At 50.4% G+C, this 15,707-nt stretch overlaps 1 protein-coding gene across 2 annotated transcripts in view; it reads right to left on the reverse strand.

Annotated features, from left to right (window-relative positions):
- SCNN1B (sodium channel epithelial 1 subunit beta) overlaps positions 1–15,683 on the reverse strand; it is a 71,288-nt gene extending 55,605 nt beyond the window's left edge. Inside the window, exon 1 of one of the 2 annotated variants that reach the window (XM_024744563.1) lies at positions 15,634–15,683. The gene's annotated coding sequence lies outside the window, so the exon portion shown is untranslated. Of the gene's footprint in view, positions 1–838; positions 874–15,633 lie in introns of those variants that run through there. The other variant, XM_024744564.1, reaches the window with a different exon arrangement.
- Positions 15,684–15,707: the final 24 nt, after the last annotated feature.

The following is a 15,707-nucleotide window of genomic DNA, read 5'->3' on the forward strand; positions in this document are numbered from 1 at the left end:
TTTGCCAAGATCTTGCCACCTCTCCTTTGCACCTGCTGTTCCCTTGGAATCACCCGTCCCCAGCAGCTTCCACAGCCCTCCTGGCCCAGCATCAGGATCACTTGGGAAGCTCTTAAAAAACCCACAGGCCAGGGCCTCATGCACAGCAGCTCTGACTCCCCAGGTCACGGTACCTGTATATATATGTTTTTAACTCCTGCACAAAGTCCGATGCACAGGCAGGGTTGGGGACAATTGCCCTAGATCTTCATAGAGCTGCTTCTTCTTTGAGGCCTCAGCTCCAATGCCACCTCTCAGAGAGGCCCACCCTGACCCCCAGCACCCCACAGCCCTGTTTATTCTCTCCATAGAAGCCAACACCATCAGAAACTGTCTAATCTCTTCGTTTGCTGCCTGTCTCCCTCCACTGGGATTTGAACCTCCCTGCGGCGTGACTGGGCCTCTCTCTTCGCTGCTCCAGCCAATACAGGAGCCACAGTCCACATGGGGCGACTACTGGGCACCGGAAGCGTCATCGAACTGAGGTGTCCCTTCCGTGAGAAATTGTACAAAAGAGGAGAGACATAAAATACTAATATTTTGCAAGATGAAAAGAGTTTGGGAGATGAATTGTACAACAGTGTGAATGTACTTTACACTACTGGCTGTACACTTAGAAATGGTTAAAATGGTAAATTTTACGTTCTGTGTGCTTTACCACAACTAAAAACTTTAAAAAGACATGTTGAACATTAAAAAATCTCATCAATAATTTTTAACACTGACTACTTGTTCAAGTGATAACATTTTGAATATATGGGTGCCATAAAATATATTACAGTACTAAAATGAAGTTCACCTGTTTCTTTTTACTTTTTTTCTTCAGTGTGGCTATTAGAAAACTTTACGTTGCTTATGTGGTTCCTGTTTGTGGCTTGTGTTACATTTATGTTGGATGGCGCTGACCTAGAACTGTGGCCGGCTCACAGGAGGCACTTTGAGTTGAATATCAAAATGAATCCAGTTGCTGCCGAAGAGGTGCTTTTATGAGCATACGCACGCTGTTCTGTCTGCCAGGCTGCAAGAGAATGGGAGGGAGGCTGTGGTGGAGCGTTTATGTAACGAAGTCATCATAATTAACGTCTATTATGCTGATAGTTTGTGGAGCACCTAACGCGCGCCAGGAACTGTCATGGCACTTTGTCCACATCATCTCATTTCATTTTCAAGTTAGTTAGTCCTATAAGGAACCACTGCCTCCATGAGACAGCTGGCTGCCCAAGGTCACCCAGCGGGTGAGGAGAGAGCTGGGTCTGTAAAGGGCTGGCCCAGCCGCCCCAGTACACCTGCCTCCCGCCGGGGCCAGGTCCCACGTGCCATCCTGTCACGTAGGACTTGCAGGCCCTGCCTGAGCCAGACAGTGGGCAGGGGCTTCTGGCTTCTGGAGCCAACCGAGAGCCCCCATGAGGCAGGGAGTCGCTGCCCTCAGTGTCCAGGAAGAGAATGAAACAATTTGTAATCTCCGATCTCCTCGAGCTCACCCATCCAGATCCGCTGCCGGCCCTCTCAATTTCAAGGACTCCGGGAACCGGTCCTGGCCCAGGTGGTCATTCTTGCTCAAGGCAGCTGTGGCGGATGGCGCTGGGCCCGGCCTGACCTGCCAGAGGGCCCTGCCCCGTCCCTGAGGCCGCAGCAGCCACAGGATCTGCGGGTATGGCCTCTCCCCTCCTGTCCTGTGGCTTTCGGGCCTGGAGCTGCAGGCCCAGACCCACCTGAGACTCCATCTCTGGGGCTCAGGTCCTCTTGAGCAGGGCCCCCTGTGGTATCTAATGTGAGACCTTTTTGGAGGGGGTCTTTGATCCTAAGATGCAAGAATCAGAACCCTTTGTAATGGGGGAGGGGTGCAATGCATGGACAGAAAATTCTCCCACGTCTGGGCTCCAATTCCATCTTTAAACTGTCGATATGAACTTGAGGAAACTGCTTGGGTCTGGTCAGAGACAGTGACTGAAGAAGCCAATAAAGATCTGGTTTCCGGGACTTCCCTGGTGGCGCAGTGGTTAAGAATCCACCTGCCAATGAAGGGGACAGGGGTTCGAGCCTTGGTCCGGGAAGATCCCACATGCCGCGGAGCAGCTAAGCCCGTGCACCACAACTACTGAGCCTGTACTCTAGAGCCCGTGTGCCACAACTACTGAGCCTGCGTGCCACAACTTCTGAAGCCCGCATGCCTAGAGCCCGTGCTCCGCAACAAGAGAAGCCACAGCAATGAGAAGAAGCCCATGCACCATAACGAAGAGTAGCCCCCGTTCGCCACAACTAGAGAAAGCCCGTGCACAGCAACAAAGACCCAACGTAACTAAAAAAAGACCTGGTTTCCTAGACAACAGCTGGGTGTCAAGGAGCCTGACCTCAGAGGGAATAAAGATCCTGCCATCTGGGGGACCTCAGAGCCCCCAGCCTAGGTGTGGACCAATGGATGGGTCAACCAGTGCCTAGCGGTTTTCAAAGTCTGACCCCAGAGCAGCTGCTGCAACAACACCTGGGAACTTGTTAGAAAGGCAGCTCCTCAGGCCCCACTCCAGACTTCCTGTATCAGAAGCTCTGGGTTTGAACAACTAACCTGGCTTTTCACAGCCCCCTAGGAGATTCTGGGCCACGCTGAATTTGAGGCCTACAGCCTTACTACTCAAGTATCAGGACCAGGCGGTAAGCATCACCTAGCACCTTGTTAGAGACACAACATTCAGGCCCCACTTCACTTACTGAGTCAGAATCTGCACTTACCAAGACCCCCCGGCACTCGTGTACATGTTAAAATTTAGGATGCGCTAGCCTAGAGTTCCTTGCCATAAAGTCAGGGGTCTCAAACTCAAATGCTTCCAGGGACCAAGCAGGTGATGTTAAAAAATGAAGCCAGGTTAGATTCAGCTGATTATTGCTCTTTGGAAATGTGAGCCCAGGACGGCCAGATCTTCCAATTTTTCAAGAGAATCTGGAAACCCAGACGCCAAAGTCCTGATTTAAAAATTACTGTGTGGGGGGCACTTCCCTGGAGGTCCAGTGGTTAAGAATCTGCCTTCCAATACGGTTCAATCCCTAGTTGGGAAACAAGGTTCCAAATGCCGCGAGGCAACTAAGCCCGCAGGCTCTAGAGCCCACGTGCCACAACTAGAGAGCCTGCACGCTGCAACTACTGAGCCCGCACGTCCTGGAGCCTGCACACCACAACTAGAGAGAAGCCCACGCGCAGAAACAAAAGATCCCGTGTGCTACAACGAAGATCCCACATGCCACAACTAAGACCCGACACAGCTAAATAAATAAATAAACATTAAAAAAATTATTGTGTAGGTCACACAAAATCAGGCCTATGGGGCGCAAGCATATAGACCTTGGGGCAGGAAAGGTGCCTCATCTCTAGGTAAGCTTTCTGAGTTTGGGACAGCCCTCCCAGGCATGGCAAGAGGCACACAGTAGGAACTCAAGAAGGGCTGGGACAGAAGTTCCCAAATTCGTCTGCATAATGGAACCACAATTACATTGAGTAGCTGTCGCAGCTATTCAATGCTGCCATGGGAGTGTGAAAGCAGCCAGAGATAATATTAAATGACTGAGCATAGCTCAGTATTTTTTCTTTTCCTTTGGCCGTGCCGCGTGGCTTGTGGGATCTTACCTCCCGGACCAGGGATTGAACCTGGGCCCCTGGCAGTGGAAGCGTGGAGTACTAACCACTGGACCACCAGGGAATTCCCAGCACAGCTGTGTTTTAATAATTCTTCATGAACACTGAATTTTAAGCTGCATGTAATTTACATGTGTCACAGAATATGATTTTTCTCTTGATTTTTTTTTCCAACCACAGAGAAGCCATTCTTAGCTCATGGACTGCACAAACTTGGCCTTTGGGCCATAGTTTGCCAACCTCTGGGATGGAGGAATGAATTGAGGGCCTGGAGGCCTGGACTGCAGTCTTCTTCCCAGTATTTACGCACATAATCTCCCCTACACAATCTCTAAAACCTTAGCAGCACTTGGTTATGAAAAGGTTATGTTGACAAGGCCCGATCAAGTATTGACTTGGTCTGGCTCTGGGCCAGAGACTTCAGATTAGACCCTAAATCCTTCATCACCCTGGCAGGATTTTAGGGAGCTGCCTTCCAGTGGGCTACTCCGAACCCCACCTCCCTGGCTGGTGATATCATTGATCCTTAACATGTAGTGACCATTTAGCTATGTGGTGGGCACTGTCCTTAGAGCTTTACCCGAATCACCTCATTTCCTTCTCACTCCCCAAGAGAGGGAAGACTAGTATATGCCCGTGTGTATTATCATATACCCATTTTTTAGATGAGGAAACAGAGGCACAGGTGATCTTCCTAAAGTCACAGAGTGACAGGAGTAGAACAGGATTGAACCCAGGTCTGCAGGACTCCAGAGGCTGCTCTCATAACCACTTTGTTATATTGCCTCTCAATAATCCATCGCTATCACCAGTCAACACGATGCCCAGACACAACCTTCTCAAGGACAAGCCTTGGGCAGCAAGCCTGGGCCTCTGCATCTTAACTGGCATCCAGACACCAATCAACCTTCTCTGCCTTGGGCTGCAGCCAGACCTGGGGGACCCAAGATAGCTTCTGTACCCACCCCAGGAAGAAGGAGGCTAGCAGAGCTGCCTCGTACGACTGTGCACTGCACAACTCCAGGGGGCATTATTCACAATGTGCCCTGTGTGAACGGCACCCCTGGGCCCGTGGAGCTGGAAGTGAGGTGCTCATGTTGCCTGGCCTAAGACTGGCCTTGGGTGCCCACCTTAACCGCTATTCAGAAACAATTCATCCAAAAGGGAGGCAGCCCAGAAGGAAACACCATCATGGGCGGTGGAGGTGCAGGCTGGCAGCCTTGGGGAGCCCTTTGGGTCTGGGGCAGGGAGTGGCTGGCTTTTACTGGGACCTCCTCCATCCAACTTGGAAAAAGATCCTGCCGCCCGGTCTGTCTCAGACTGGACTGACCGCAGCTCCCAGCTCTGAACTGTTGGCCCTGCTCCAGGTGAGAGGTCCCCTTCCCATCCCTCCACACCCTGCCTCCCTGGAAAGAAAGAAGGGCTCTTGAGTGTTCTCTCCAATCCTGCCCCCAAGCTGCCCTGCGCTAGCCCTCCACTGCTTGTTCTCACGCTGGGCAACACCTGCCCCTGGCCACGCAGGGCTGCTGGGAACTCCCAGCCAAATGCTCCCAGCTCTCCCCTTAACTACTGCTGTCCTTACCTGTGTGTTTTCCTATGTTCGTTTTGCTTTTATGATTTGAGCCAGGCCCTGGGCCAGCACTTTACATGCACCAGTTCATGTGACCTTCATCACAACCCAATGAGGCAGGGACTATGATTATCCCCATTTTACAGACAAGGGCTTGGAGAGGTTCAGAGAGGTTAGGTTGCTTGCCCAAAGTCACACAGTTAAACAGTGTCAGGGCCAGGAATCAGATTTGGGTCTTTTAGACTTTAGAGCCCAATGCTTATCTTTCTAGGGGATGAACGTGTCATGTCCTCTAGGTCTGTTTCCCTATCTGCAGATTGGGTCTTGGGTCTGGGAAGCCATGTGGGTGACTGTGATGTTGCTGCTGGGGACGATGGTGACGAAGGAGATGATGATAAAAGTGGGGATGATGGTGGTGATGACGACGATAAAGGTGGTGGTGATGAGAGCAGTGATGAGAGGATGGGGATGATGATGATGCAGGTGGGGATGATGATGATGATAATGATGGTGGTAATGACCATGACGTACCGACCCGATACAGTTATCGCGCAGACTACATGAGGTGCTCAGGTAAAACATTGCTCACCATGCCTCTTCTACAGTTAGCACTCTACAAGTGTTGGGTCAGTTGAGGTCTCTGTGCCCTAGACCTCCAGAGTGGATTCCACTGCACTGGACTGTGTTCAATAAACACCCTCCTCCTCAGACACTAGGTGAAAGGCGTGAATCAGAGACAAGAAAGGGAAAAAAGAGTAACGTTTTTCTGTTGGTCCCTCCTACTTCCTGCTAAGTCTCCATTTCCTGCCAACCTCTGAAATCCAGCTTGGCTTTGGAACTAAGTCCCTGGGAGGGAGGCCTGGCCTCGGTGGGTTTCCTGGGCCCCAGGTGGCCTTCACCCAGGCCTCCAGGGAGATTTGGAGGCTGAGAATCTGGTGCCCAGGAAGGGGCTGCTGCCCCAAGAATCACAGCCATTTTCAAGCTGGGCTCCTGCCTTCTCTGTTGGGGGAGATTAGGATCTTCATCCACACGGCGACCCAGGGTAGGTCCTAGGGGAGTGAACAGCTGAAACCTTATACTCAGCTGCTGGTAAACCAAGGGCTTTGAGAGCCATTGTCACAGAGTAAAACATTTCCATTCCTCCTCCACACTCATCTGGAAGCCGAGGAGAGGCAGGGTGAGCTCTGTGGTCAGACTGCTTGAGTTCGAATCCCAGCCCCACCATTTGCTAGCTCCGTGTGACCTTGGGCAAGCTACTTAACCTCTCTGAGCCTGCTTTCTTATCTGCAAAATGCAGACAATTACATCACCCGTTTCACTGGACTGTTGGAATAATATGATGAGATCCCACAAGTCTCTCCAAAGGTCAAGTGACGGAGAGTGTCTGTACCTTTATGGTCCCTGAACGAATTCTATGATGTAACGCTTGTGCCCGGCCTGTAGCGTATACTTTAAAATGCTGCCTATTATTATTACAGAGGAGAAAGCCACATGGGCCCGCATTTCTCTGACGAACTATGTCTTGTGTTGAGAGAAACCGAAGTCAGTTCATCCCTGTGCACAAGGCAAGCAGAACAGCACGGTTCCCAGACAGAGCGGCCGCACCGTCTGCAGTGACTGAGATGAGTGTTGGAGCTGTCTGGCTGCAGGGAGGAGTTTTTAGCCAATTAGATCCTAAGATCCAACAGAAACACAGCTCCACCCACCTCAGGCCCAGCCACTGGTGGGCCACAGTGGGAGTTCAAGAGTGGGAGTGAGGATGCAGAGGGGGTCTCGGGTGAGGGTCTCGGAGTCTCCCGGGGGCTGAGACGTGTGACTTACCCCACCCTGTATCTCCAGGGCCTAGTCCGTCACTGGCAATCATCCAGCCACCTGTCATTCATTCACTCAACCAATATTCACTGAGTGTCTACTGGGAGCTAGGGCTGCAGCAGTGAAGCAATGAGCAAAATACACAAAATCTGGTCCCTAGTTTAAATCCCTGCGAACTAGCGTTGTAGCATTCAGGAAATACTCCCTGAATATTCCCAAAGGCCGGGAAATGTGTCTGATGCCCCACCCCACCCCCGCCTTGCTCTGCCAGGTTCTTTCTTCTATGTGGGGAGATCTGCCCAATGGGTGGGTCATCCCATGGCCAGGCTGCCACCCACTGTCATCTGGTGTCAGAGGGGTCAGGGAGGGTGAGGCCCAGACCAGGCCCTGCTCCACCAGCCAGCAAGCTGCAATCAGCCGGTCCACCCTGCGCTTGAGTATCACCCCTCCCTGGACACACATGCCCAGGCCGATTCTGATCTTTCAACTTTCCCTGAATTCTGCAGGTGTCTCGGTCTTTTCAGCCCAGGACTCTCCTCCCACTGCCCCACCCGCATCCCTTCTTGAAGCAGGGCTGGAACAGCATTTCTGGAGTTAATCAGAGCAGTAAGAAGGGTGGGGCCAGTGAGTGGGGGTCAATTACCTGCTGCTAAGGTGCTGTGCTTGCTTACTTATGACCCTGCAGGAGGTCCTATTGTCTGCAATCCACAGGCCAGGGTTGGGGCTCAGAGGTTAAGTGTCTTGCGCAAGGTCACACAGAGCTAAGCTCCAACTCCAGCCTGTTTAACTCCCAAACCCTTAACCATTATATCAACTGACTGTCCAAAGAAGACAACTAAGGCGTCTGGGGGATTTCAACACTCAAGGCGTGACAGCAATGCTCTGAGGACAGGAGCAGTTTCCCCAGGCAGTCTGCAGTAAACCAGGCCCCCCAGGCCCAGTAAAATGCCCCTCCTTCCACTTGGGAGCACCCAGCCCGTGCCAAGCACACGTATAACATTTTACATTCTGCCCCCCCCCACCCCGCCCAATCTCTAAAACAGCCCTTCAAAGGCTGCCTTCCGGTCCACCCCGACCCTCAGCCTCAGGCCCCGAAGGTCTCGCTTACCAGCCAAACTCCTCACTGTGGCGCAAACCGCTGAGAAAGGACAAAGGTGATCCCTCCCGGGGTGGTGGGAGGGGGTGCCTCTCAACCAGGAAAATCAACAAACTCCACACACAGACAGGTGAGAGTGGAATTTCAGGAATGAGCTTGTTTTGGGAGGTTGCAATCCAGCCCCCACTTAAGGTCCTTGATGGAACCCGCGTGCAGGTGCGGCTCCTGAAGGAGGGTGTGCCAGGCTTCCCAGGCCTTAGCCCTCCTTCCAGGCCTCAGCTTGGGAGTGAGTTCCCCAGCACGTCAAGAGGAAGCAAAGCTACCTGTATTGTCCCAGAGGTCTGCACGGAAAGGGCCCCTGATCTTCAAGACACTGGGGAGAAGGAGAAAGTTGGGGCTGGATCTGGGCTCTGTTGTTATCACTGTGAGGCCTCTTGGGAAAATCCCTGAACCCCTCGGAGCCTCTTACTGCCTCATCCCTCATCAGCTGGCCTCCTCTTACCTTATCTTGGCCTCCCCAACCCATCCCAGGAAGTCCTGCAGATTCATCTCAGCCCCCTGACTGCATTGCTAGGATATTGTTTTCTTAGTGTAAAAAATAAATTCCTCTTTTAAAAACAAAAATGCTAAGACTTTCAGGCTTATTTCAAGTTTATTTACTTTCTTAACAATTACTTAGGACTTACTGTGGGCCAGGCAACACTCTAAGAACTTGACACCTTTGATCCTCGTAACATCCCTAATGGGGTGAGAATTATTATCACCTCCAGTTTGCCGAAGAGAAAAGTGAAACACAGAGAGGTTAAGTAACTTGCCTGAGGTGACACAGCTAATAAGTGAGAGTCAGGATTCGGATCTCTGTAGGTTAGGAGGCCACAGGTTTAGAATTGCTGCATCTTTGGTGGATTCCCACCAGCCAAGATAATTTTGTCTGACTCGACATTCTGTGATTTTACACTATGGAAATGCATTAAATTTTTGCAAATACAAAGTGATATAAAAATATAGATGGTTCTTTTATAAACTCCCTGTATATAAACTCACTCCACCTGAATCTGCTGGTCTTAATATTCGGCCCAGTAGCTGATTCTAGCCTCCCTATCCTCTTGAACCTGACCTCCTACAGTTGTTCCAGAGATGCAGAGCGAGCACTCTGTATAAAGTCATCTAGTTCTTGCAGGATTCCTTGCAGGTACTCTCTGACAACCCCATTTTGTAGGTGGGAAAACTGAGGCTTTAAAGAAGTACACACACTTGATCAAGTATACACAGCTAAGAAGTGGTGGAATCAAGGACTAGAACCCAAGCAATCTGATATCAAAGCCCCTACTTGTTTCTTTGTCATCCCTAAATATTTTCACTGTGGCAAAATATACAACGTAAAATTTACCATTTTAACCCTGTTTTTGGTAAAGATATACTTTAATGTCAAGATTCAGGTTGAAACATAATTGTCTTACAAAGATTGTGAACTGAAATGTCATAATTGGAGTTGCAAGATGCCACACCAGCCCCCCTCCCAGCCTTTCCTGCCTGTGTCTTAAATCAAAGGAGTTAAATCTGTTCCACAAAATAAAAATTAAAGTAGCCTTGGCTTACCAGCAATTACACTTTCACTTTTCCCATCCAGCTAATTGTTTTAAAACTAACTTGCTAATACGCTGTCAGTGCAAATTTATTCATAATAGACATGAACAAAAGGGTCGCCATTTCAACCATGTTTAAATGTACATTTCAGTGGCGTTACGCATTCACATTGTTATGCAACCATCACCACTTATCCATCTTCAGAAAAATTTCATCATCCCAACCAGAATGAAACTCTGTGCCCATTAGACACTAACTCCCCATCCACCCCTCCCCCTCAGCCCCTGGTAACCTCTCTTCTACTTTCTCTGAATTTGCCTCTTCCAGACGCCTCATATAAGTGGAATCATACAATATATGTTCTTTTGTGATAAAGGCCCTACTTAAAACCATAATTCATTTTTTATTTGAAAACATATTATATAATTTGGGTCGTAGTCAAAGGGGGAGTTAACCTTATCTCTAGTGTCATGCTTGTTTTAAATAAGGAGAAAGAAGATACATGTGGCTAGATTTTATAACTATAATATAACAACTGTATGAGGGAAAAAAACATCTAATGAGTACCAAATTGTATGCAATGAAAGGTAAGTCTCCTCATCTATCAGTTTCCCTCCTCAAAGTTAACCAGCTTCTAGTGTGTCCTCCAGATTCTAATGTGCATATACAAATATATACACATATAACATTGAATCCCTTTTTAAAACACACACACACGTGGTAGAACACTACACACTGTTCCATACCTTGCATTTTTCTTTTAACAATACATCTGGGAGATGGTTTCACATTTATTCATGCAGAGGACTGCTTTCTTTTGAATGGCTGCATCATATTCTCTTGCATGGCTGTCCTGACATGTACAGTACCTAGTTCCCCTCTGGTGGATGTTTAGCTCATTTCCAATCAATTGCTCTCACACACAGACTATCTTTGTTCTAACATCATGTGCCCAATGCAAGGATATCCACTGGGTAAATTCCAAGAGGTGAAGTGGCAGAGACAGAGGGCATGAGCACCTTCAATACTGACAGTTTTCTTACCCCAGCCTCAGGTTGCCCCAATTTGTGCTCCCACCAGCAGAGTCAGAATCTTGGCTGCCACACCAACACTGAGCGTTACCCAGCGAACTTGCAGGTGGAAAACAGAATCAGTGTCGTTTTGTTGTGCGTTTCTGTTTTCAGAGTTCAGCATCTTTTCATCTGTTTGAATTCAATTGTATTTCTTTTTATGTAAACAGTAGAATCATACCCTCTATTCCTTACCCCCCACTCCTCCCACTTTTGGATCACGTGGTTCGTCTTTCATTTATAAGAGCTCTCTATGAAATTAACTCTGTCATAAAAGTGGCAAATACTTTTACTAGTTTGACATGCCTGGGCTTATGGATTTTTGTTTGTTTGTTTTGGTCATGCAGAAAAAATTAATTTCTATGTAGCCAGACTCAGCAACTTCTATCTTTAAGGCAAGGCCCGTGCTTCTACCCATTAGGCTCTACTGCCTCCCCGCTCTGATCAGCGCTTTGAAGAAGACACGTGGAGCGGGCCTGCCTCTTGATTGGAGGTCCTCGGCAGAATATTATTGTCCCCAACCTAGACTTGGACCTGGACACGTGTTCTCAAGGCGCCAAAGGAGAAGAGACTGTTCACAGAGAGACTCTAATCGCGAGCTTTTACTGGGAGGGGGACAGGTCCTCAGCTCCCTGATCCCGCACTAGAAAATAACTCCTCTGAAAGTCAAATCTTGCCCCAGGCCCTCAAGGTGGGCCCACTGGAGGCTGTGAGACTAGAAAGGAGAGCAAGTTCTAGAGAATAAAACCCCCACTAGGCCCCTTGGCAACTTTCCTATCTGTAAAGAAGTGGTTCTTTCCAGCCTCCCACACTGGAGGGGATGTGCCTTTGTCTTAGCGCATCCCCTCCGGGTTGGGTCTTTGCAAGGGCAGAATTCTCACCACCAACCCACTCTTCTAGAGGGAGGTGGATGCAGGTGGCCAAAGAGGATCTCATTTGAAGGTTCCCTCCAGACCAGTGATTCTGAAATTTTAGCTTTCACGAGAGCCACCTGGAGGTCTTGTTAAATTACAGGTTGCTGGGCCCACCCCCAGAGTCTCTGACTTAGTAGGTCTAGACGGGGTCTGAGAATCTGCATTTTGAAAAAAATCTACAGGTGATGCTGAGGCTTCTGGTCCAGGCACCACAACTTGAGACCCACTGGCCCAGGACATCCACTCCCTGGAGACCGCCATCTCAGGCTGGGCAGTGCTATGAGTTAGGGTGAGAGGCCTGGAAGAACACGGGCTTCATTCAATCAAAATAACAAAAGCAACTGCTCTGTGCTATGGGCTGTGCATTCATTCTCATCTCATCCTCACACCAAGCCCACGAAGTAGGGTTTACTGGTACTAACTCCACTTTACAGTGGAAAAACTGAGGCTCAGAGAGGGTGCATGGGCTTTAGAATTAGACAGATCTGGAGTCTGATTCCAGCTCAGCCACTGACCCATCGTGTGAGCTCCTGAGCAAGTGACTTACCATCCCTGAGCCTCTAACTCATCAGTGAGTGGGGACCAAAAACCTGATTCTTGGGGCATTATGAGGATGACAGGGCTGATGATTCTAAGGGCATCTGTAAGGCACAAGAAATGTACATCTCCTTTCTTGCCGCAAGCCCCATCATGATCTCAAGGTCCTTTTCTGTCTCTCCAGCGCAAGCCCCATCATGATCTCAAGGTCCTTTTCTGTCTCTCCAGATCCATCTTCCCTCTCCCTATACTCTGAGATACCTTACCAGAAGTCACACTGGACTACTGTCACTTCCTAAACCTGTTTCACCTGGTCATGCTCCCAGGCCTTTGGAAAGGCTGTTTCCTCTGTGTGGAAATGCCTTTCTCACGCTATTGCTCCAGAGAAACTCCTATTCATCCTTCAAAACCCACCTCAGAAGTCCCCTCCTTTTTGTCACTTTCCTTGAAATGTTGTCCTCTTCCTGCCCTTGGAAAGGCAGGAGGAGGACAACATTTTCCTCTTTCACTTGTGTTCCCATAACATTTTATATGGAGTACAATCTGGAATACAAATTGCACTGTTACAGGGACCAGGCAACTTATACCACCACCAGCAACCATCAGCATCGTCAGCACTTAGTGTTTTCCATGCACCAGGCACTGTTGTAAGAGGCTGAGGTTTGCTGATTCATTTAATGCCTAAAATAGCCCTCTGAGGCAAGTGCTACTTCTTATCCCTATTTTCCATATGAGGAAATCGAATGACAAAAATGCTAAATAATTTGCTTTAGACCATACAACTAATCCATGCCAGGGCTGGGATGCAGAAGCTGGCTGTGGAGTCTGTGTTATTAACATTTATGTTATGCTGCTCTTTATGAATGAGGGGTGGGCCAGGTGGGGACTGTGCCACCCTGGAGGGCGCCTGCCCCATCCCAGGGGGCAGTCGAATGTTAGGGCTGGAGTTGTCAACCTTTCTGATCCTCTTTTCTCAAGAGGATCCAGAAATATGAAGTTTTATGTGACATCTCCCACCTTTTAAAATCTTGGGAGTAAGCTAAAATTGAAAACGGAGGGTGGACCTCACAAAAGCTACACACAGGCCTGCTTTGTGGGAAGCTCGTCTCAGTTTGTTTCTGCATCTTAGCTCAGGGCTAGGTGCACAGTAGGTCCTTTGTAGGTGCCATGACACTTCTGGACCTCACTGTGAGGTGGGCGTGGCTCTCACAAGCTGAGCTCTCATCCCAGTCCCACTCAGCACTGAGATTCTCTGACCTGCACTTGGGATGTGGACGAGGTCCCCAACGGTGGCCCTGAGCACCACCCCAACCTTGGGGCTATCTCCGGGTCTCCTCTGTCCAAGATAAGACTTCCTGCTTTCCAAGTGCTGACAATGAGTTAAGTGTTTTGTTTCGTCATCCCACTGATCCACTCAACAGTTCTGGGAGGCTGCCATTTTCATCATCCCCGGGTTGCAGATGCGAAACTGTGGCTCAGAGAGTGGAAGGGAATTATTGCCCGAACTAGGAAGAGGTGGAGCTGGGACTGTGATGCACACAGCTCTGATTCTAGCTTTTCTCCAACCAGCCGTCATCAGGCCTTCCACCAAACTTTTGATAGTTCTGGCCCACGTTCTAGGGCAAGCACACTCCCACGGTACAGCCCAGACCTGGAAAGTTTGTGGTATGCAGATAGGACCCTGGACACTCCAGTCTGTCAGGCATGGTTTCTAGCTCCTTCTGTGTCTTATTGGATGGCGGGGATGGCATTGAGAGTGTCTAGAGGGAACTCCTGGACATGGTCCCTCATGGGAATTCTGCCCACTGGGGCCTGGACAGGCAGAACTTGTGGCCTGGCTCAACCCCAGGCCTTGGGGCTCAGCAACAACTGCAGATAGCAGGGTATAGTGTTTGTACTTGTCCACAGACAGAAGGATAGAGATGTGCGTATGTGCACCTGTGCATGTGTGTATGCCTTGTGTATGTGTGTACGCACGTGCGTGTACAATGGAGAACAGGGGACCTTGTCCCCCAAATTCAGATCCTGTGAAGTTAGTTTAGGACAAAGTGCAAAGAAATCTTAACCCAGAGATGTCAATTTACAGCAGAGGTTGAAATATGAAACAGTCCCCTAATTTTTACAACTTAACTGCCCATCTAGGCATATCCATGGTGGAAAACAAGGCAGCAGTTAAAATAAATAAGCTAGATTTATATGCAGCAACTTGGATAACTCTCAAAGAAATGATAACTAGGTGGAGGGGGGTGGCAAGTTTCAGAATGATGTGGATGGATTATACCGTTTCTATTAAACATCCACCCACATTACTCGCAGTTTACATACCTTCTATGGGAACGCATGTATACGACTGCCTGGGTGTAGGAAAGGCCTAGAAGGAACTCCCCCAATTATGAAGGCGGTTACCTTTGCGGGGGCAGGGAGGTCAGGGGTTGAAATTTACAAAGGAGAATGGATCTGTGTACTCCTCACGGCATCTCACAGTTCAGTGGGCAGTTACGTTGGGCCACTGGTGGATGTCACGTGGAGGCCACAGGGAGGCTTAAGCCTGGGGAACAATTCACATGGGACCCCCATGGACTCTCTGAGGGCTCTGCTGTCAGGGACAAACCACCGCTTTGGCTGTTCTGCCCTCACTCCCTGGTGGAGATGGGGTGTGGGAGCTGTCCTGCCTCTTGTGGATGGAGGAGCTCTGCTGCGTCCTCTGGAAACCTCCCCCTGCCTCAGTTTCTCCCTCCACACTGGAGGGAGAGGTCCCGCCCCAGCTGTCCGCCCCCACCCCCTGCCCAGCACCCCCAAATCTCCGACATATGCCCCTCTGGGGGATAGACAGCAGGGCCTCCGGATCTGGCCTCCTCCCAGTGTGGCCCCAAGGGGGACAACTCAGGGAATGAACCCCCGTTGCCCAGAGGCGGGCTGGCAGAGGAGGCTAAGGTGGGCTCTGGGGTCAGACTCCCTGGGTTCAAATCTGGGCTCAGCAAGTTGTCCCTGGAACCCGGGGAGGCGTCTCCAGCCTCTGACCCTCAGTTTTCTCCTCTGTAAAATGGGGCCACCAAGAAGGGCCTAATTCCAGCAAAGCGTTGTGCGTCTCGGCGCCTAGCCCGTGCTCTCAGGTGTCGCTGCTGTCGCCCTCCCGAACGACACCTCACCCCGCCCCTCGGGGCCGAGGACGCTGCGGCCCTCTCTGCCGCCCCTGACAGACACTCATCGCCCTCTCCCGGTCCTTCGGCTCGCATCCGGGGGCTTCCCCACTCCCCACAATCCTCTGCGGTGGGCCCCCTACGCCCGAGGCCGGCTCCCCGCAGCGCCGCCGAGCGCCCTCCGGTGGGAAATGGCGGGGTGGGCGGCGGGCGAAGGCGCGGAGCCCGGCGTCGCTGACGTACCTGCTTCCCGCGGCGGCTTGGGATGCGCGCGGCTGGCGGCGGCGGCGGCGCTCGGGAGGAGACGGCGGCGGCGT

Source organism: Neophocaena asiaeorientalis, unplaced genomic scaffold, assembly GCF_003031525.2.
Source record: "Neophocaena asiaeorientalis asiaeorientalis breed wild unplaced genomic scaffold, Neophocaena_asiaeorientalis_V1.1 scaffold91, whole genome shotgun sequence".
Lineage (NCBI taxonomy): Eukaryota > Metazoa > Chordata > Mammalia > Artiodactyla > Phocoenidae > Neophocaena > Neophocaena asiaeorientalis.